Source organism: Gallus gallus, chromosome 1, assembly GCF_016699485.2.
Source record: "Gallus gallus isolate bGalGal1 chromosome 1, bGalGal1.mat.broiler.GRCg7b, whole genome shotgun sequence".
Lineage (NCBI taxonomy): Eukaryota > Metazoa > Chordata > Aves > Galliformes > Phasianidae > Gallus > Gallus gallus.
Window position 1 is genome coordinate 44,390,404 of NC_052532.1, and position 22,397 is coordinate 44,412,800.

At 41.4% G+C, this 22,397-nt stretch overlaps 1 long non-coding RNA gene across 3 annotated transcripts in view; it reads right to left on the reverse strand.

Moving 5' to 3' along the window:
- LOC121109066 overlaps positions 1 to 22,397 on the reverse strand; it is a 45,687-nt gene that overhangs the window by 8,828 nt on the left and 14,462 nt on the right. For all 3 annotated transcript variants that reach the window (XR_006933778.1, XR_006933777.1, XR_006933776.1), the window contains exon 2: positions 1 to 22,397. This exon is cut by the window's right edge. This is a non-coding gene — a long non-coding RNA (uncharacterized LOC121109066).

Below are 22,397 nucleotides of genomic sequence, written 5' to 3' on the forward strand. Positions count from 1 at the left end.
CTATGGATAATCACAAAGGTGCTTCACTTCATGTGGATGTTTCTGCTCCATCAGAGAAGATGCATTAAACTACCTCCTTATCTGACAGCACTTAATCCATGCACTGGGTCTGCCAGGTCTAAGAAGTTCTTCATTCTTATGGGAATCTGCATTAACAAATAGCCACTGAATACTCTCCTGGAGATGTAAGCAACCTGTCAAGATAGGAAGAAGTTAATAAACAAAGTATACAGCTGGAAATCAAATTCACATCCCTATAATGGCTCTTGCACACTGAGAACCCCTCCTTTGAACATTGCTTCCCTGATGTGATAGCGTTAAATTTTGCCTACGGTGAGACAACCTGGAGGAAATTGTTCAGAATTGTTTGGAGTTTGCTTGATGCTGTTCTTCTTCTTTCTCTCATATTTTTTCATCTTCTTTGTTTACTCTTTAGGAAAAATTTGTGTGGCTGTGAAGATGATTGAAGCATCATTTTCTCAGTTTTTCCCCGGATTTCTTCTTTGCACTCTATGCCATCCTTTCTTCCTGCGACTCTTCCTTTTGTGACAAAAAGCACTGCTAATTGCATAGATTAGCTTCAAATCCAGGATCAAAGGTTTAACGCTTCGATTTTCTGCTTCTTAGGCATTTTATTTTTTTTCTCTCATATGGGAAATTTGCAAAACTGTTCACTACAGAATTGAGTTGATTTTCCTCTGAAAGTTGAGGGAAAAGGCTAAGCATGGAAGGGGTATGTTCTTACTTGACCTTATCTGTTCTTTTGGCAGGTATATACTTTGCATTATGTCATTAAAAGGCAAAGTGATGGTTTTCAAGTGTTTTTGCAGAGCCATGCTGCAGAGAGAGGAAATGCTGCCACTGTGTCATTTTTACATTTCCTGAGAGTGATAAAACAGAACCAACTCTTGGCATATAGACTGTTTATACACTGTTTGCTGAGCTTGGTGAAAAGACGTTATGTGTTCCTTGTCTATCAAAAATTTGTACAGGCATGGAGAGTGGATAGGCAGCATTTTGAAAAGTTCCTTAGGGCTTTTTAGAAAGATTTTTTATACTTCAACTGGCATGAGAGGCTTCCATTTCAAACGTCAACAAAGGCTGGCATTTGTGAGCCTGCCTTGCTGCTGAGGGCTGCAAGGAGTCAGAGTTCCCTGTGCAACTCTGAATCAAGTTCAGCCTTGTGTTCTCATCTGTAATCAGATAAAACAAACAAACAAGAAAGGATGGGTGGGGAAAGCATTAATATTTTAAACCTGGCTTTACCTGTCTGTTGCCTTTGAAAATAAAATTGTGTGTTTGAATCAGTTTTGGCAGTCAAATTTTGTGAAATCTGTTGCATGCAATTTGAACAGCCACTATACCTTCACAACACCCCAGGTGTAGAGAGTTACGCTGACAGTCAACCTATGAATTCAAAACTCTGTACATAAAAGTAGGTATTGCTAATGCTGTGCTTAAAACTATTCCACCAAAGAAAAGAACTTAATAACATGGGGGTGGTGAAGGTGAAGCTATATGAAAGCATAGCTTTCCACAGCACAGTGTTGGAGTTATTTTTCTTACGTACAACCACCACAGAGCTTTCCTTTCCCTTAGCAGCAGCCAATCAAAAAAACACAAAAGTGGCAGATGACTAAAGCATGCTTAATGACAAACAACATACAGTTTTCTCAGTGTCTGCATTAGCTAATGAAAATAGAAGCTGAAAGAATCAGGAGCAGATCCATTACATGGCTTGCTTTTGTGTAAATTGACTTTATTTATGTTTAAGCTTACAGATAAACAGTTTGTGATTCCAGAAATTGCCTGTTATATACAGTCCGTTGATGTGATATATTTTGTTTCTTGAAGGCTTCTGAAGATAAAATAATAATAATAATAATTACTCTTTCTATAATGACAACATTTTATCACCACAGATAATGAGAGTGCAGAATTATGGTTTACTCACCCACACACTGAAGAAAATCGTGTCATTCCTACATCCATTGCAAGGGATAGATTTATTTTCTTTGTCCTTTCTTTTTTGTTCTTGCTTTTTGGAAACTTGAATGTCCTCTTTCCCTGGTTTTCTCGCTTGCTCATCAACAACCTCTAATGCAAATTTATACTAAATATTGCTTGATCACACTCCCAAATCACAAGAATTAATTCTTACCATTATTATTTCTGCTGTCACAAAGATTTAAAAACATAAATAGCTTTTTCTTTTTTTCTTCTTTTTTATTTTTTATTTTTGAGGCAAGAAGAAGAAAGGGTATTGAACAAACACATGACACTAAAGGAATAAAATATGAACTGAACTTCCTCTAGATTTCAAGCTAATTATTTTTCCCAGTTTGGTTACACACAACTGAGAAACATTTAAAGGGATGCAAATTAGAAGACGGTTAATACGCAACCTATGGTTTCATCTGCCAGTCTTCAAGCAGAAGACCACGCTTCCCCCTCCAACACCATTTTCAAGTTTTATAGCTTAGTGTAACCATTTTAATTGTTCTTTTTCTGCAAGGCATGAAGATAAACCATGCATGAATCAATACATGAATGAATCAGCCTCTGGTCTAGCTCACTGATGTACTCATCATTTATATCCTTGCATAATTTACAGAAATTGAAAGTGTAGTGAGGCTTTGCATTCAGCTGAATGTGGTTTGTTTACACAGTCCAATAGAGTTTCACGTTCCAGAAAAGCTGATTCTGCAGGGATTGCTCAAGCAGGATAAAAACATCTAAAGCTTTGTGCTAAAATAGATGCAGTTAAGTGCCTAGGTGTCCCATCACTTTTAGCCAAATCTTAATGAGAACACTGACATCTTGGCTTTGTTGTGCATGGTTTCACTTAATTCAGAGGTAGCTGGGGCTCCCTGCACAAAATTCAGTAGGCTGGAGTATTAGCCTTTGGCTGAAAGAAAGACTAAGATTCATCTCAGTGAACTGCAGCTGCTTGAAAGTTAGGCATCTAAACTAATTTACTCGTCCAGGTTCCTGCAGTGACTGAGACACCTCCCCCACCTGGCTGTTCCTCTCATAACCAGGATTCACCTCCAGAGATTACCACCTCTTGGATGCCATTCTCAATTCTTCATTTCCACTAACCTTAACAGGATGTGAGACCACAAAAAGCAAGACACATTAACTATTCCCAGCACTTCTAGAAAAATACCCTTACTATCAGCATGTTTCCTTCTGTTTTCTGTACCCACTTTGGCCATACATCACAGGAATTAGGACTAATGGGAAGAAAATCCCTGCCAGGTTTCCTCAGAGCTCTTCTCCTTTGGCAATGGTGTTTTTCCCCCATTCTCTCCACTTTCACACAAACACACCCCACCATTCCCCAGCCAACAATGGAGACCGGGGGATGAGGGGGGAGGGCAAACCCTGCAGACTGTCTGCCTCCACAGACTGTTATTTTGGATTTCATTGACCTTTGATAGGGCAACTCTTTTTCGGATCGCTCTCTTGGTTGTATTCTCCAGGGGATATGGCTTTTTACATTACAAATTTTGAAAGATTCTAGGGAAGAATTTCTGTCTCTCAAAAGCCCTATATCTGTTTGAAGTGTTTGGGTTTATCAGTGACAATTACAAAACAGAAGCAGTCTGTATGTGAGGAAAGATTTCTGTTTGTTGTTTGTAAGCTATTTTCACTTTGGCTGTAGCTGTCAAGGGGGATTTCACAGCCATCCACATTATGTCTCACCCCTGTAGCTGATATCAGAGCAACCTTAGCTGCTTGAGTAGAAAAAAGAATCAAGGAGACACATTATCTTTTAAAGAAAAGGAACAAAAAATACTTTTGCAGAACCAACCTAGAGCTCTGCATCAAATACCATCTGTGTTTAAAAAGAAACACAGGGTTGTGATGTTAATGAATTATTGTTATTTCCTAGAGGCACAGATGAAGTGTTTGGTTTTGTGCAAATCAGAAGTCTCAAACCAGCCCTGTCCCATTAGCACGGCACATCAAACACCACAAGCTGATTTTTGGTTTTTTGGTTCAGCTGAAGGCTGAGGATTTACACCACTAACAACAGCCACGCATATGGTCACATACAGTCAGGAAATGAACAACTCTGCATGAACCGAAGAGAGCGAGGGTGCAATAAAAACATATCCTGCAAAGGGATCTGTGACGGGAAATGGGAGGAGAGCTCAGCTTGCAAGAGAAGAACAAAGCCTGTCTCTCTCCAGACTCCACTCTTCAGCAACATACCACTCAGGAAAGGCCCTGAAATCCAAAACATCACTGAGGAGATGTTTCAGTCTGTGTGAAGGTCAACACCCAGGGTACTGAGAGGGCACCAAGAGGTGCATCGTGACAAAGAGGCCTGTCCCCCTGCAGAGCCTGGGCCTGGGCTTCAGAAGATGCTGATGAAGGCACTGGGTTTGTCCCATCATCCAAACACTTACAGTAAGTAGTCAAGGCAGCATCCACTTCTGAAGTAAGAAACTTCACATTTTATTCAACTTTGCCATGTGCAGTTTGCACATTTGTTTCTGTAACCACGGACAGCTTTTGGAAGCATAGTTAAGCAGCAAGCAAGCCCAGAAGGTCTGGGAGAGGATACAAGAGTGTGTCTCTTAATGCTCCTGATATCCCCAAAGCAAAACAGAGAAATAAAAGCTGTAAGATTTCTTTAACACATTATAATGGGTTGAGAAGGAGCTTCAATTCTGTTGTGAGGGTTGGTGGATTTTTTTGCCCTCTAGGACTTCACTGTTGCCCACCTGAGGCAGAAAAAAGCTTCACCAACATGACTAGAAAGTGTGTTTCCAGAAGGAAAAGCAGGACAAGGCAGCCACTGGATGGGTTAAGTATTAAATGCACCTACCCTTGCTTAAAGAGCATTGCATGGTGACATTTTGGTGACTTTGTCTGTTTTGGTGACATAGAATATCTAGTGATGCCATGAAAGTGACCTTCCTGTTTGCAGAGAGATTTACACGCTATAAGACATGTGCCCTACTGATATCTTGGCCACCTGCTGTCGTGCTTTATCTGATTAACATTTCATTGATTTTTCATGTAATAGTCATATCCATTCCCATAGTTTATAATCCAAAGTCTTCAATTGTGTGGATATCTGCACACACCTGACATATATGGTATACCTGGACATGTTTTATTCATATATTTTGAGACCTAGAACTAGAATTATCTTAGAGTAATTAGCCATGACAGAGGAGCACTAAATCAGATGATAAGCAAGCATGGTAAAACATAAAATGGATTATTTCTTCTCTCATGTTACCAATAAATGGAAAAAAAACTTTGGTGTGTTTGGCAGTGCTCCACTTCCTTTACTTCACAACTGTGTGAAATGAGAGAGGTATTTTGTAATAATGCAGGTATACTACATCTAAAAACAAATACAGCATTTTCTCTCCTTCACCTAGGAGAAAATGAGAGCAAAGTTAAACTCACATCTTCAGAGCAGTGCCGACAGGTCTTTGAACACATGCAGACAGGAGAGTTGATTGGGTCACTCAGGCTAATGGTGCTACTTGTGGAGATGATTCAAAGTGCTCCAAGTCAGTAATCACCTAATTGGCCTCGGTGGACTTCAGATCTTTGCTTCCCATAACAAAGGTTAGAATCTGCTCAAACTTATCTGCGAATTTCAAGTTTGTCCCTAAGTTATAGTAAAGCATGTGATATAGTCTGTACTTTCTTGTAATTATTGTCATTTCTTGCTGTTGACAGATGAGGTGGTATATTGCTCCTCAGACATGGATGAGATGCATACTTCCATCTGAGAAATCAAGTCAGAACAGAATAAGATGCTTGAAGACTCCTGACAGGAAAAGACAAAAGAAGATTAGAAACCTTGCACGCAGCAGCAAAAACAGACTGTGAATATTGAAAGCAGGTATTTATTGTAACTATGTAAGAGGAAATCCTTGAAATAACTTTCAAGAGGTTCAGCCTTACAACTGAATCAAAGGCTCACTCTATTTCCATTTTCTTTAGGATCCTGGATTTTAAATACAAGCTCAATTTTCATGTTTGGATTTAACCTCTGCATGTGAGCACATCTGCCAGATGATCCAACCCACTGATGCTACCTGCCCTCCTAAGTTGATCTCCCTGGCTGAAGGGTCAGGAGGAGTACTGCCAACCTGGACAGGGTTTCTCATCTTGAAGCAGAAGATAGGAAGAGTACATTCAAGTTATGAAATGCAGCATCAGGGAGAAGAACAGTGCTGGGCCAAAAACCTTGCTTTGCCCCACCACTCAGCATCGTGCTGCAGCAGGGAGAGGGCAGCAGTCCCTCTGGTACCCCTATTCTCCATGCAAAGAGCAGCAGACGGCGGTGATCAGATCCAGCCTTGCTGACCTTGCACCAACATGGATATGGAGCAGCCACATGGTGAGAGCACTGGAAAAGAAGCTTAAAATCTGCTCCAACTGTTTCCCAGCAGGTGTTTACTTCCTCCCAGCTGACAAGCGTGACTTGCTGTACAAACACACACACCCCTTTGCGGACAAAGTCAAACAAGCAAACCTTTGGCAGCAATTTAAGTTTGTGTGACATTGCTCTTAGATACTTTAAGAGCAATTATATGGCAGGTAACTGCCTCTCCTCTGGGAGGTGGCAACAAAGGGCTGGGAGTTCAAAGACATGCCAGAGTCATTTATTCAGTTATGATAATAACCAGGGTGTAAATTACAACAGACTGTGAAACAGAATTGCTATTAGATTTAACAACAGATGGGTAATTGTTCCCAAATCCTGACAATACTGAAATGTGCACCTTAATGATTTCAACTCCATGTGAAGTGACTGGGCTCCGGCTTGGAGCCTCCAGTGTAGATTTAGATATAAGTGCAGAAACCAGGGACATCCCTGAGCAATAGCACCAGTGGGTAGGAACATTGCCCCTTTGCCTTTCTGGTCCTGTCCTGTGGGGGACCCACAGCTCTTTTGGCCTTGTGAGAGCTGAGTCCCACCTACAGCATCACAGGGAAGACAGTTTGATCTAGATGTAAAAAAGGGATTGCTGAACCTAAAAGCAGGAAAGAAATAGAAAAAGAGAGGAAGAAAATGCTGTCCAGGAGGAGTAATAACAGCATGTGCCAGAGGGAACAAGTTCCCTGCCTGGCAACATCCCTTCCTGTGGTCCAGGATGAAAAAAAGGACTGCTCTGTGCTGAAATGGATGGATGGCTGTATAGGGTGAGGAGCTGCACCTGGATGAGACATAAAACCAAGGCCCTTATTATGGTGTCCACTCATCAAAGCTCTTATCATTTTTACTTTCAAAGAACAGAACGTGACACCTTGTTTCCTGTTTTAAACCAGGTCATTAACTAATTTTTCCCTTTCAGTGTAAATACTATTTTCCTTTGTGGTGGCATTCTTTGCTGTTGGGTGCCATGACAGTGCTACACTGCTGTCTTCCCTGACAGAAGTCACAGTAAGGGAAAATAATTTTAGCCAAAACATTTTTGTCAGTGATATTCTGATTGAAAATCCCTCTACACCTATGTCTCAGCTGCAGATTTGCCCTAAGACTTCCTGTAATCTTTCTGGTGAAGCTCCACTACACACAAATCAAATCAAGAGAAGCTCTCATCAGTGTGAAATACAACAGAGAGCATTTCCCAGGCTATATGTCCTGATTAAGTGCATTTTGTTCCCAAATTTACAGCATGATTTAGATTTTCATGTGTTGTTCTGTTGCAAAAAATAGTCCTTACTCAAGACCAGTCTGCATTATGCTTTCAAAACTATCACAGTGCTGGAGGGAACCTGCAGTACCAATACCAGAGATAATTCCATCACAGATCATTCCCCTTTGTTGGAGAAAGCTTTTGTTTTGGCCACCTATAGAGCCACTATCCAGCTCTCTGTGTGAATGTACAGGAAAGCACATGTATGTACTGAGTTGAGAACAACCAGTTTCACTTCACGGCAGATGTTAGCAGCCTGGTGCTCCTAGCTGAATACCTGATACATTATTCCGTGTTTATTAACCACCAATTTATAGGCCAGATTTTTAGACAGTGTACATCTGGACTTCTCTGCTGAGGTTGCTCCTTTGTATTACGCAAGCTGCAGTCTGTAGCATATCTCACATTACATAACATTTTCATATTTATAACTAAAGTATTTTAGAAGCATTCTTTAATATTTTGACTGGAAAGCAGAGCACTGTCTTCTTTTGAAATGCGTGTTAGAATGACAGGGACAGAGGACAGATAGTAAGCAAAGATATACAGCGGGGTTTTATTTTCTTGCATCCATGCATAACTGATCCAAACATTTTAGAGTATAGAATGTAACGTGCTGCTTAGCACTGACAAAAGCACCAGGTGTTACCTGATGACAAGAAACTGGTTCAGAGTTGCAGAAACAAGACATTTCAAGTGTCCTTAGGCTTTCCTCTGTGAAATCAAACACTTCTCATAGAATACCGAGGTTACCAAACTCACAGAGCATCTCATTGAAGCATATGTTTTTGAACCAAAAGGCCACAGTGCTCAGTCTGAGGTCAGCAATAGCTGTAACACCCAGCACACCCCATACAAGAATGAGCCAGTCACCTTATATGAGTCAGTCGTGAGAGACCTTGCTTGTCACTTTAGATAATTTTCACAAACAGACCAGTCAAGACCTGTGGATCCAATTGTTGGTATCACTTAGTTGAGCAGAGTTTGCAAACCAGGACTTGATGGGCCAGATTGGCCAGCTCCTTATGTCTCCCATGTGCTGACGAGACTCCACCAACACTGCTGGTTGTACATGGAGGTATTTGGAGGGGCTGCCAGGCTCCCTGCATCCCATCAGATTCCCACCAAAAGGCATTCAAAGGGAATTTTAAGCATCAGGGTTAACCGTGCTCCAAGCAAAAGCAAAGGAAGAAAAAATAACATAGCTGTTAATTGTTTTGATTTTAAAATGCATCTCATTATATGCAAATTTAGTTGTGTTTCTTTTTTTTTTTTCCAGAGTAGTCAACTTTTGAATAAATCACACTGCTCCTGCCACTCACAGTGCTGTCAAGTTACTTGTCAAAATCAACGTGGTCAGGTGGGTCCATTTCCAGCCCCTGTGCAGGCTACATTACCTGCCGCTTTTGGATGTGCTGTTAGTTCAGACAGGCTGCATGAGAAAAGGGGCATGAGAGCATTTCTGGGCTTTCCACCACGCTAGTGATTTGTTAGTGTTCTAGCCATGCCAGTGCATGCTGAAGTCTTTTGTCCCTCCTTTGAAAGAAATCTCATCGTCATCAGACAGCCTATAAATTCCATTAATCTGAAATAATATTTAATGATCAGCTACAAAATCCCTTTGGTTAACAAACCAAACATTGTGCTGCTTTGCAGGAGAATGTAAGTGGTGTGAACAGTCACCTCCACAGCTCCTGTTCCCACTTGCTCTCCAGCTTTGGCAAGGGCAGGGATATGAATTCCTTCACGTTCCCATTCGCAGGGTGATAACAGCACTAATGACGGTGGTGTTGACAAGGTGGGGTCATTTATCAGTCTCCTGCCTGACCTTACTGGGAGCTCAGCTGCAGATGACGCACCAGGTGTCACAGGGTGCTGTCGTCTGCCCCAGGGGGCTGCCAGCTCCGGACCCCTGCAGCCTCTGTGACGCTCTCCAGAGAGGCAGAGCTCTTCACGTGCGTCAGGCACAACATTACATGTTGGTCATGGGTCACACGAATGTGACGCATAGTGCTAAAAGCCCTGAAGCTGTGCCTCCAGTGTCATCGCAGCCTTCTCAAGTTTCCCCTGGTCTTCTCTTTCCTGGGGTGGGAAGTCCTCCTCCCATGAGCAGCAGCAGGAAACTGAGCCCCCTCCTGCTGCTGTGTACACGATCCTGTGCCTTGCAGAACAAAGGGATATGCTCCAGAAACAGCCTGCAGGGATGTAGTGTAAATTAAAGCAAAAGAACAACAACAACAACAAAATGTAGATGGAGCTACTAGTACAATCAGCATTACTTTCTTCTTCTGTTCAAAAAATCCTGCTTTTCATCTGTTTATCGTTTTGTCAGATGTGTGGAGGGGGAAGTTTTCCAAGCCAGGTGTCTCTCTTTGGCTGAATCTTTTATTTAATTATTTTGCAGAGTTTCAGCAAAGTGCCTCAGCCGTTTCCTGGAATGAAACTGGGGGCAGGGGAAGGAGAGGGAAATGTTGTCAAGGCAACAGTAATCCCATTATTTTCTAACTTCTGAGTGCCTGAGTAGGCAACCTTTATCTTCTTTCTGTGCCGTTTTTGTACATAATAATAACAGCCACAATTATTCTCATCGGCTTTAAGAAAAGTGAAGCAGGAATAGCGAAGGGACAGTAAGACATGCTTTTGCAAACAAAACAAACTAGTGCCGTCGTACTGCTGATTGCTGGATATCCTGCTGCTGTGTTGAAAAAAGGCATTCAGGGCCCAACTGCTCTGCTTGCAATGTCCCTCTAAATTGCCCTCCATCCGGACAAGATCAAGAAGCTCATTTCCTCATCTTGAAGTGCAACTGACAGCCTCCACACGCTCTGGTATTGAAATCGTTGAGCATATGTTAGTGTGCAGCAATCATTTCCCTCCAGATTTTACGGCTCATTGTCATTTTTCACACAATAAAATGTTTTAATGAGGAGGAAGGCTCTGCTTTATGTTTTGGGGAAGGTCCCTGGGGAGAGAATTGTAATTTCTGCATGATGGCGGAGACTTTCAAATCATATTGCATCAGTTATGATTTGCCAGACAAAATGCGTTTGAAGCATAAACTAAGCTTACAGCACATTTGTAAAGCTCACAAAATAAAAGAAAAACATAGAAAAAGAAAAACCTACTGGCCTCCCAGCAGTCCTGCTGGCTTTACGTACTTTCCTTCTCTTCCTCTACAGCAAGTGAAAACGGTCAAAAAAAAAAACATTTTTCCAATGAAAAAACACACTTCTATCAGTACTAGATTGCAGAATATAGAGGAATCTATGGGAATCGTGGATTGTTTTCGGAAAAACAAGCACAGTGGAATGTGAAAGTCATTACTTGAACAGATCGTTTTGCCTTTTCTTTCAGAAGAGGTTTTGTTTCCAAATTTATTGTGTGATTTTACATTTTCCCACTGCTTTCTTTCAAGCCTTTTCTAATATATTCAGTGCTGCTGCTCTATGTTTTTATATTTTTGTACTATAAAATAAGGAGGCATCATTTCCTAGCAAAGAGACCACTGGGCTACAACTAATGAGACCTAATTTTATTCCAGGCTTTGCCACTGCATTTCTGGCCTGTGTGGCACACCATTTTATTTTTCTCTGTTTCCCAGCCCTTTAAATGGGGATGATAGATGATCTCACTGATTAAGCATGTTGATATCTACTATAAGAGGTATTGGGGAAAGCTGCGTTTCATCATTTGTATGCTAAATATAAAATATATTACATAATGTAATACCTATGCGTAAGAAATCTCAAGGACATAAGAAAAGATCAAACATTACAGGAGATGTTAACACTATTGATTTTGTTTTTATTCAGGCAGAAAGGTCACCAAATGTAAGAGGATTTTTTTTTTCATGGAAAAGATTTCCTCTTCTTCTGTTTGGCACCACCAAGCACGACCTGTGTCCATCACTTGCCATGAGCATCACCCTGCTGTGCTATCTCCCATATCATCAGAGCTTGCCACACTTCTAGAGGAAGCTGAGCTCATGTTTCTTTTTCAGGTATGCTCTGACAAGCCATGCAGCTTTGTACCTAGCTGGTACGTGTGTAGGTACTGAATGCCATCCAGCACTGTACGCCAATTAAGTAAATGCACTTTGAGAACAGATGTGACATTTAAAAAGTCCCTGCAAAACCTCTTTCAGCAAAACATCAAGCAAAACATTAGCAGCACTCTGAAGAATTTCTGAGAAAATGTGAGATGATTTTACTTCTGCAACAACAGCAACAAAAATAAACGCAAGGCAGGAAGAGGAAAACACACTTGTTAAATAACAGCCAAATCAGCCGGTGTGAAAATCTGATGAGAAGTTATTGACTGCAAAGGAGTACGTGTGCATATACCACATCACTGCCACAGAGACACAGGATGTTGTTAGTACAATGAGAACCTTTGCTCAGCTGTCATTAAACCGCAGGCTGTACTCACTCTTGGTCTGTTTGACTAATTCTCAGATACATTTCACAGTATCAGCTGTTCTGCTGGATAAGTTACGCCAACTGCTCTCCCTCTGACAGGATGAACTGAGTTGCTTCTTGTTGATACTGAAGAAACAAGGCTGCACGTGCTATCTGCTCCTCCCCACGCTCTCAAAAACAAAACACCATGGTGGTGCATAGAGAACCTGGACACCACACCAGTAAATGCTTACATATGTCCTGAATGTCACTCCAGATCCTCCCACTTTGACCTATTGCAGGGTTTAATCCCACCTGCTATTAAATAAACAGCAGGATTCCCATTGAAAAGAAGCTAAGTTCTCTTGTCCTTGCAGGAACAGGAGTATGCCCAGAGAAGTACATGTTTTTTTTCTCTCACTAATGCTGCATTAAACAAACCCCGTGTTCCAAATAGCAATAATAATCAACTACATAACCCTCCCATAAGGTAGATGAAGTGGTGTAGGCAGGGGTCAATGCAGTTCATGCAGCTCTAACTTGGGCTGTGCAGAGTTTTCCCACTGCTGGGCTTGGAGAACAAACGTGAATGTTATTTATCTGTCATTTTAATTACTGCCATAGCACTGGCACAGTGAAGAAAAGCACTGTGAAGCAGAAACTGGTAGCTGTATTTCCTGCAGTACTCCTGTCTTCAAAGGACAAAGAAGTAAAACACAAGATATGTTTCCGGCTCTTCCACAAGCATCTCCCAAGTTCCATAGGAAAAAAGGCTCTTTGCCAACAGTTACAAAAGTCTTTTATATGACCACATGTATATTCACACATGTACTCTGAAATTACTGAGAAGTCAGACATGAGGAAAAGTGATTTTTTTTCAAAATTAGTAGCCAGAATTAGAAATGGGCAATAGATGTCCTTACTCAGAGCCTTCCTTTGAACATCAGGACACAGTTCAAGCAAGAAACACTGGTAAATTTAGCAAGATTTCCCAGACACATTACTGAGCTTTGACGAGATGTGTTCTTTGTGAACTCTCAGCAGTTCCCTTGTCTGGTAGGCATCTGCAACATGCTGAAATGCCCTAGTGCTGCTCTGTTCTCACCTAAGCAATGTAGCTGACCTTTCCATATCAGTCCTTGTGTGTAGCATGATAGCTTTAACCGGGCAAGACAAAGAAAAGCCAACATAACGTGGCTGCAGTCACGTTATCTGTCTGAGAGACTTTCTTTACTGCCTCTTTAGCTGAACAGTGAATGAATGGCACTTTTGCAGATTTAACCTTTCCTTTATGTTATTTCTCCTTTCTCTGAGTCACGAGGATTTCATTCTCTGTTCTGTAGCTCACCTGCAAAAAGTACCATTTCCTTCTTCTGCCACAAAACATGCGCTCACAGTGTAGAGACAGAAGAAACACTGCTATCATTTCCCCTTGGCCGATGTGAGGAGATCATGCAGCTAAAGGCAGCAGTGTCTGTGCCGTGTTTACATTCCTGCTGAGCAGGTACAGACAGGGCACAGACCCAGATGTGTCAACTGGGGCACTGCTGTGCACACACAAAAAAATCATCAAGAAATTGAAGTTCTGCCAAAGGGAAACTCAGGGGTCTTTTTGCAGCATCCAGGGCAGGGATTAATGCTGGCAATTGTGCGCGGCTTTTAATTTCCTAGGGGTGACATTTCTGATGCCATAAAGGCATAATTCTGTGGTTCATTTTGTTTCTACTTACCCAGCATACCTCTCATAAAGAAGAGCAATAGATTATTATCTGACTTGTTCTTGCTGTTTTACAGACAGCATTTTGCGAGGGTTGCCTTGTCCATTCTGAGGATGCTTTCAAAACACTACTCAAAAAGGGCTTTTTTTTCCCCCCAGTTTTAAAAGATGAACTCCTCTTTCTATGTTATTTCTATGAATGTCCAACATGATTCAAATTTTTCACATGCAATTCCTGAATATGAGTGCCTCCTCTATTGCATATCTGACAACAACACAATTGTGTTTGGAGAGTGAGTGCAAGGGCATGCACAAAGTCTGGCCTCTGGAACATCGCTCACACTGGAAGTAATCGGAACTGCGATATCCTAAATAATAACACATTTTTTAAAATAGCAGCAACAATCCCCTTTCTAGGGATGCTTTATGATGCTGACTGCTTAAATAGTCCCACCAAGGGGGCTGCGCATGCAACAGGTTTCCGAAGAGCTCTGATTCTGTCCCACCCGATCACAGAGTGAGGGGGAATCTTTCTATAAGGAAATTTTCATATTCATAAAAAAAAGATATGTCTACAGCTTAATTTGTGGGCCGATATGAAAGGCACTGGCAAAGAGTTCCTCAAAATTTAGATTTTTGTTAGAAATCGTTTGTTAGCTATGAATCCTTTCCCTTTCCTTGCACCACAAATAGCTGAGTCAGCAAACGAGATGTTTCTTTGTATCATGAAGACAACATATTTGCCCCCATATAAGTTTCCTTTGGCCTTTTTTTGATTGTTTGTTTGTTTTGTTTGTTTGTTTGTAGACACAGCTCATGAAAATCAAGGTAGTCCAAAACTGCTACATTTTACGTGTAGGCACAAGGACTTGGATAAGACAGCCATTATCATCCTTTCAGCAAGGCCAGTGGTATAGCTGAGCAGAATCTTGCCCTATATCAGTACAGTGAGCACCAAGGGTGCAAAGCTGGAGAAATGAGCAGGGCTTTCTGAGCCAAGGAGATAGCTTCCACCCAAGGTCCCTGTCCATAGCTCCTCATCTCTTCCCTGGACACATACACCTGATCTTCCTGCCCACAAGCATGCACTGTGCTGCAGGAGCTAACAGGAAGATGTGTTTGGGATGGCTCTGCTGAGGGACAGAGGCTTTCCTGTCACCAGCAGCACAGAGGGAGGGACAGGTCACCTCCAAGACACATACTGCATGTGCAAAGAATATGGCTTTTGCAGCTTGAACAGGGGAAAGGCAGGGAGGATCCAATCCAGCCAGCAGAGAGGAAAAGAAAACACAGTGATAGTGAGACAAGATATCTTGGGAAACTGCAAACATCTTACCTAATGAGCTCTGAGGGTCACAGCACCACCAGTCTGGTCCACTGCCCAAGACGCTTCTTCCAGTTGCTCTGTGTCACATGGCCTCGGGCACCCACCTTCTACCACTTGTCTGCTTTAACACTGACAATAATAAACCCCTACCAGCTTTATTTTAGTATTAGTTCTATGAATTGCCACTCATTGCTGACAGCTCGACTCCCTTGGGAAATTTTACAGCATTTGAATCACTGATCCTAGCAGGGAGGGACAGAAACATTATTAATAAATTGTCAGTGGCCCACATTGTAGTCACTGGCTCAAACTTCTAGGATTTATGTGGGAGAAGTCGGAGGGACACAATTTTTAAACTCATAGCAGCTTCCAGTGAAACCAACAGTGGTTGCACTGAGCCTGCTAGGTAACCACAGTGTCTTCATTATGGCTTCTGCTGTTAGACCTTCACATCTAAGTGGGGTTATTATAACAAATTCCACTGAAGCTGAAAGCTTCATATAAGTGGAGAAGTGATACCTGGATGACTTGAAGTAACTTCCTTAGGTCATGCAAAAAATCTGTGGCTTGATGCAGGAAATGAGCTCAGATCTTGCAAGTCATGGTCTAGTATCTGTGCCCACACAGATGGTGGCCATGAGTTGTTCCACAGAATGACAAAACTGAAGAGGAAAAGCCGCTTCCCATCAACAGCAAAACCCAAGCTTAAAACACAAACTAAACCTCAGTGCTACAAAATCCTTTCGTGTGCCTTGTAGGAAGAGCACCTGTGTATGGGCAGGGTGAAATTCACCCTTGTGAGAGCCACTGTCTCCAAGTTGGCGCAGCTCAGCTTGCTGACTGTGAGCAAAGCCTGGCAATAACTGCGGGCAGTGACACAACATCCTTGGCAGTTGCAGCTTTGCTGGAGCCAGCTTCCTGTTTCTGCTCCCTTTGCAAGGCCAGAGAGCATGCAGGAGAGGATGTCTGGCAGCAATAGGCACGGCCACCCTCTGCCCTTCTGACAGAAATGGGAGCAGCTCCCCACATTTCTCAGTTCCAGGTCCATTTTGTCTCTAGCTCTGCTCTCTGGCAGGAGGCATTTTTTAAATTATTTATTTCTTTGGCCGGCATTGCCAAGAAGCCTGGAACTGGCTCTGCGAAGCATTGCTGAAATTCCAAAGAAAGGCATAAGTCTGAGATTTATGTTAGCTTTGGCTCATGGATAAATCTCACCTGCAGAGTCCAGATGGCCACTTTCTGCCTTCACTGGATCTACTGTAGTTTAAGATACCATGTCCAAAGGCTTATCCAAAGGTAGGATTTGTCCAAATGGTAAACAAGAGTTCAGTTCATGCACCAGCAGAAACCCTGCCTCTTTCATGACTGCTTCTGGGTTACACAAATATCCCCATGAAATACAATAAAACAGATCTGGAGCCTGGAAAGCAAAGGGCTGCAGCAGCTGCCACACTTTGACCCAGAGATCTTTTGTCCAAGGTCACTGTGACGCACTGCTCTAAGAATCATAGATTTATCTATTCAGCATGCCAGCTCTTGGCAGATCTACAAAGAAATCCGCAACACGTAGTGCTGCACTTTGACAGCTGCTCTGTCACAGACATACCTTACAGTCCTGTTGCTATTTTCCTGTTCAGCTCAGCTGCAGCAAAGTTGTCTCAGGAACAGTGGAATCAGGAAAGTCAGTGGGGCACTGGGGTCTGCTGAGGGTCTCCAGCAGGACTCTACCCCCACTGCTTATAGAATAAACAGTTCTATTTATTTTTCAACACCTAACATATTAGACCAAAAGCAGAATGCTGTCATATTGTCAGCAACCAAAACAAATTAAAAAAAAAAAAAAGCCACCCCAAACCACCAAAAAAAAACAACCCCAAAACATCAAGCAGGAAGAACACTGTTGTGGTTTGTAAGGTTTTTTCAATTTTCAGTTCACCTGGTATTTTCTACTGAAGATTTGAACAGTGTGATAAATTTCATATATGAAGGCCCAGTCTTTATTTTTTTGAAACATCTTTGGCTCAGAACAGTGAGCCGTTCTCTTTTGAATTTAATTTCTCAAATATTTCTTTACCACACAGACAAAGGCCACAGAGTATGATTTCTGCATTAGTGCGCCATAGACTGGAAACCACTATGTTAGGATATTTGCAGTTGGAAGCAATGGCATACGGATTCATAACTCTGGGTTTCTGCTGAGAGAGGCAGTTGAATAGCACTTGGCACCAGGCTGGAAATAGGAAACTGCAAAATCTAAGGTCTTTGGCAAAAGTCTGAAAAAGCATAACAAATGTTAAGAATCCAGGTCAGCTGCACTGGTAGCTGACTGTATATCCTTCAGCTGGTCTTTGTCACCAAACGCACAAGCGTCTCACCTGAAATGAGCTTTAATGGTCCCCATGCAATGAGAACACAAAAGGTATCCAATCAGACAACCATAAAATATATCTAGCAAACCACACAACAACTGACAGGATATAGCTGGCTACTGCTTGAAAGATTAATGGCAAACCACCAGTATCCTTCATGCCTAGCTTCACGCAGCTTTGTTTATTATTTATTATTTATAGGGCAGCTGAGAGAAAATTCTAGGATGATTGACCTCTATTTAACAAGTGTTACAGTGTGCATGAGGGAAAGAAAGGAAAAGGCCATGTGTACCTTCTGCATGGAAAAAGATCATGAGCAAACAATTCACACTCTAGTAGCTCTCACACTGCCTACAGGAATCACATAAAAGGATAATGTGAATTTATTTGCCCAGAAACAACAAGCCCCAATCCTTACAAGTATGAAGTGCAAAAAACAAAGGTCTGGAAATGCTATCATAAAACATTTGAGCAACAGACATCAATGGGTTTTCATGAATTGGGCTACTTCACTCTTCTGGTTGCTTTTCTTCTCTTATAACCAAGGATAGGCAGCGCTTTTCACAGAACTGCTTTGATATTCAGGGAGATGAGCTAGATGGCGTTTACAAGAGATCATAGAAACATAGAATGGTTTGGGTTGGAAGGGACCTTTAAGATCATCCAGTTCCAACTCCCCTGATATAGGCAGGGACACCATCCACTAGACCAGGTTTGCAGGTAGACTTGGTGGCAAATGGAATATACGAGCTTGCAGGCGTAGTGTTCTTCACTTACCAGCACCAAGGCAGGTACATGAAAAAGAACAGGAAAGAAAGTACTCCATAAGAACTTCTCTACTCACAAAGGATACACATTTATCTGTATTTTATGGAGATATGGTATTGTGACATTTCACTCTTTACAGTTGGATGGTTTATGTGTCACTACTTAACATTTCAAAACAACGGTGAGAAAATGGGAGAAAGTCTGTTGTTTGTAAAAAGCTCTGCATTTCCATGAATGTTCTCCCTTCCTAGAGGGAAAATTTCCAGCTACTATTTCAGTAATCCATCCTGCTGCACCATCAGCTTGATCAGTTTCTGCTTTAAAGTTATGCAACTAGCACCACTTCTCTTCAGCACAGACAGCAACCTTAAAACATAAAAGCAAACGAGTGTCCCTCTAAGACCACTGCTCCGTGTCACACAGTATTCTCCCTTCAGCACTGAAAACATGGTTACTGTTTGAGAGGTGCACAGGAGTGAGGACACTGTTGTCTTTTCCCCCTCTTAGGGATGTCAGATGGCACCTCCTTACCTCCTTACCTCTTGCCTCTAGTACCCATGAATGTGTCTTAGGTGTCTTTTCTCTTTCTCAATCTGTTGATACCACCTGCAGCAAGCTGCAGAAGTTTACCACCTAATGTAGAAATAAGTGCTTTCTTTTGCTAATTTTAAACTGATTTACAAATTTCATGAGGTAGTGCAGACACACTCCACATTCAATGTATCTATCACCTTCATTTCAGTGTAAACTTCAACTTTCTCTTTTTCAAACTGAACAGTCCCAATATTTTCCGTCTCCTCTATTTATGCAGCTGCTCCATCTCCTTGATCTTTTTAGTTGCCCTTCTCTGTTGCCTTCTTCACCTCCACTGAATCTTTCTTGAGACATAAAGACCAGGACTGCACATGGTAGTTAAGATGGTGCACATCAGGTTTTAAAAGCAGAAAATCATAACTCCTGTTCTGCTTCCAGTATCCTTCCTGATGATGTCCAACATTTTGATGGCTTATTTGGCCTTGCTGCACACTGAGTTGATTTTGGCGCAGCAATGTTCCAAGATCTCTTGCCTGAGTCGTAATGACCAGATCCAGTGCAGCATCATGTAAGCACTATTTAGATCATTAGATTACTAATGCAAATATAGAACTCAAACAGAGTTTGATACCAAACTGGTTTTGATACCATACCTAAAATTTAAATGCAAAATCAGCCATTTTTATAGTCCTCGGAACATGGATTTATTTCATCCTTTGACATATTCTATAAAATAAAATTTGATAAACACTTTCAATGAAAAAAATAATTACAAAGTGGCTTAGAAAAATACTGGTAATCATTTACTCGAGCATCTCAAGTACAACAGGCTGCTATCAAAAGATGTCTGCACACTTTTCAGGGCTAAAAATTAAAGCACACATCCTTCTAAGCTTAGTGAGTTCTTGGTCTATTTTTATATTGATATCTGTATAATCATTGCAAATTAATTACAAATTTAGCATTATTATTTCATTGTGAATTGACTGTTCTAGGCATTGCATTTCTGATAGCTGGACAGAAATGTCACCACAAACAACATGTAAAGCAGCTATATGCCTTCAAATTAAATATTGGATGCTGTAGCTAGGATTTGACAGATAAATTTCAAGGATAAGGCCAAAACTGAAGCAGGTCATCAGAAGAAATTTAATTCTGTGCTGAAGGTTGCAGTCAAACCATATATCATGAGTCTTAATTTAAACTGTAACATTGGAAGGAATTCCACCTATTGTAAACCAGTATTATTTATTGCCTTTGTAGATATTTTTACCAGTGCACTGTACTCATTTATGTGCATACAATCACCTGCCTCAGATGGTGGCTGTAGCTCCAAGTAAACTTTACTGTTTTGCTAAATCTGCTCTTTGTTTTCTACCAGGATGTTTTGGAAGTGGGCTAGACAGCAGCCCTGCCGACTGCTACAAAAACAGCATTTACCAGACAGAGGAACTGATGCTTGTGGATATGTGCCAAAAACAATTGACCTGGTTATCCTGAATGAGTAAATATCGGAATATTGGTTGTAGAGAATTTGAGGGAAGCGTATTAATGTCTTGGTTCTAAAATCCTGTCCATTTATATTTTTGCCAACAGGGATTAAAAAAAAAACAAATGCACAGAATAGTCACTGTAAAAAAAAAAAAAAAAAAAAAAAAAAAAACACTGGCTGCTTGTTTTACACTGTGTAAACTTCATGTTGTTGGAAGAGCCTTGCTGCTTTGCCTCCTTATATGAATTTGGTCTATTGAAGTATGAGCTAAGGTGACCTGTTTGAAATTGCTGCGAAGGCTGGAGAGAAGGTTATCCAGTTTAAAGTAATGCTGTTGGGCTTCACAGCCCTGAAAGGAAATACCCACTGATTTATTTTTCATATTTGCTTAGTCTTGAATAACTTCTTACCTTCCTCTGCCTCCTACTTCTTCTACAGAGAGCCCATGCAAGACCAAGATAGGGACTCCTACCCATTCAATACTCTAGTTCTTTGCATGAGCAAAACAGAGAAAGAAATTCAGGTGCATATCTACAAGGCAACACTGAGTATGTCGAAATCTCAGCTCTGACATGCTGTGCTTGTCAGTGCCTGGTTATATCAAAAGATATAACCTCACAGAGAGGTGAGAACTCCACTTCCAGAGAGTTATCAAACAGCAGAATTAGGTATTAAATGATAATATGCAAACAAACAAACAAACAAACAAACAAAAAATTGTTAGGTACTAAATTCTGTTTTAATATCAGTGAGATTCCATTTCCCCTGCTCATTATGTGTATGGCAGGGATATCCCTGAAACCTCAAAGTACCTCTAAGCACAGTCATCCACTACCAATGCAATAGCATGGGAATCTTCCAGTTCTCTTTTCCCATCTTCCCTTTTGGTGTGAGAAGGTTGTCCCCAACAGAGGGGAAGGATGACAAGCAGAAGGTTATCGGTTCCTATTCCCCGGTCAACCAAATAAAGTTTAACCAAGAAAGAACTCAGCAAAAATAAAGCACAAATCTCAAGCATTGAACACTCAGCAAAAATAATAGAACCTATTAATAATAACTTTTATTCAGTGTATTGTTCTTGAAATATATAAAGCAGTAAGAGCAGGTGTATCATGGTACACACACATGCTTAACAGCTGGTCCCTGGTGGAAGCAAGTGGAGAAATGTCCACTCCTTGCAAAGGAAAAATGTTTGCCTTTGGGCTTCCAATGTCTGAAACCCAAGACATGGTCTGGCAGAGATGGCTTTCTAGCTCTCTTTCTAGAGGAGTGAGTGCATTGTCCTCCAGGAAGATAACATGGCAAAAAAAGAGAAAACCATGATGGAAGTTGCTGTCTGCCAGTTCGGTTGCAAACCTGCCTGGGCCAGTAGACCTGTGCTCTGCCTCTACTTGAGTCTGGGATGAGGCCACTCATTACTTCTCTGCTATGATAACAGTACATCATTTGGTTCATGTAACGTAGAGATGAGCCCCTGCTCAAACAGGGGCATTGGATCATAAGACATCCAGAGATCCCTCCCAGCGTTAACCATTCAGCGACTCTGTGATCCTCTGGAAACAAATACAGCCTCTGCCAGAATATTTTGAAATGTCTGAAATATCTGAAAAACTGTTTGAAAGATCTTCTATTTTGGGATGTGGATCGCTCCAATGCCAAAATATCATGCACAGAAGGAGTCCTCTTCACCCCACAGATAACTCGCCTCTATTGGGAGGGCCTGCCACACACACACACAAAAAAAGGTTGTTAAGATCATTCTGATTCCCCATCCCGCTTAACATGGATGGGAGGATTTCAGCAGGGATCTCCATCAGTGTTATCAAACACATCAGTCTGTGGGAGCACCTTTGTGGATGTGAGAGGAAAGGGTAGCTCTTTTAAGTTAGGATGTGATGCTGCTGGGAATTAAGAAGGTCATTTTCTATAACTGGAAACAAATTTCAAAAGCAGGCTGATTCTTGTTTGATGTTTTCAGACATGTCAGCTTAAAGCTAATCAGGCAAAGTAATTTTTTCTAGTCCTCTGAGTTTTGAGCTAATGTGTTTTGCTGTCTAAAGAACTTGATATTAGTCCTACCATAAACAGGCATGAAATATGAGATGTCTTTT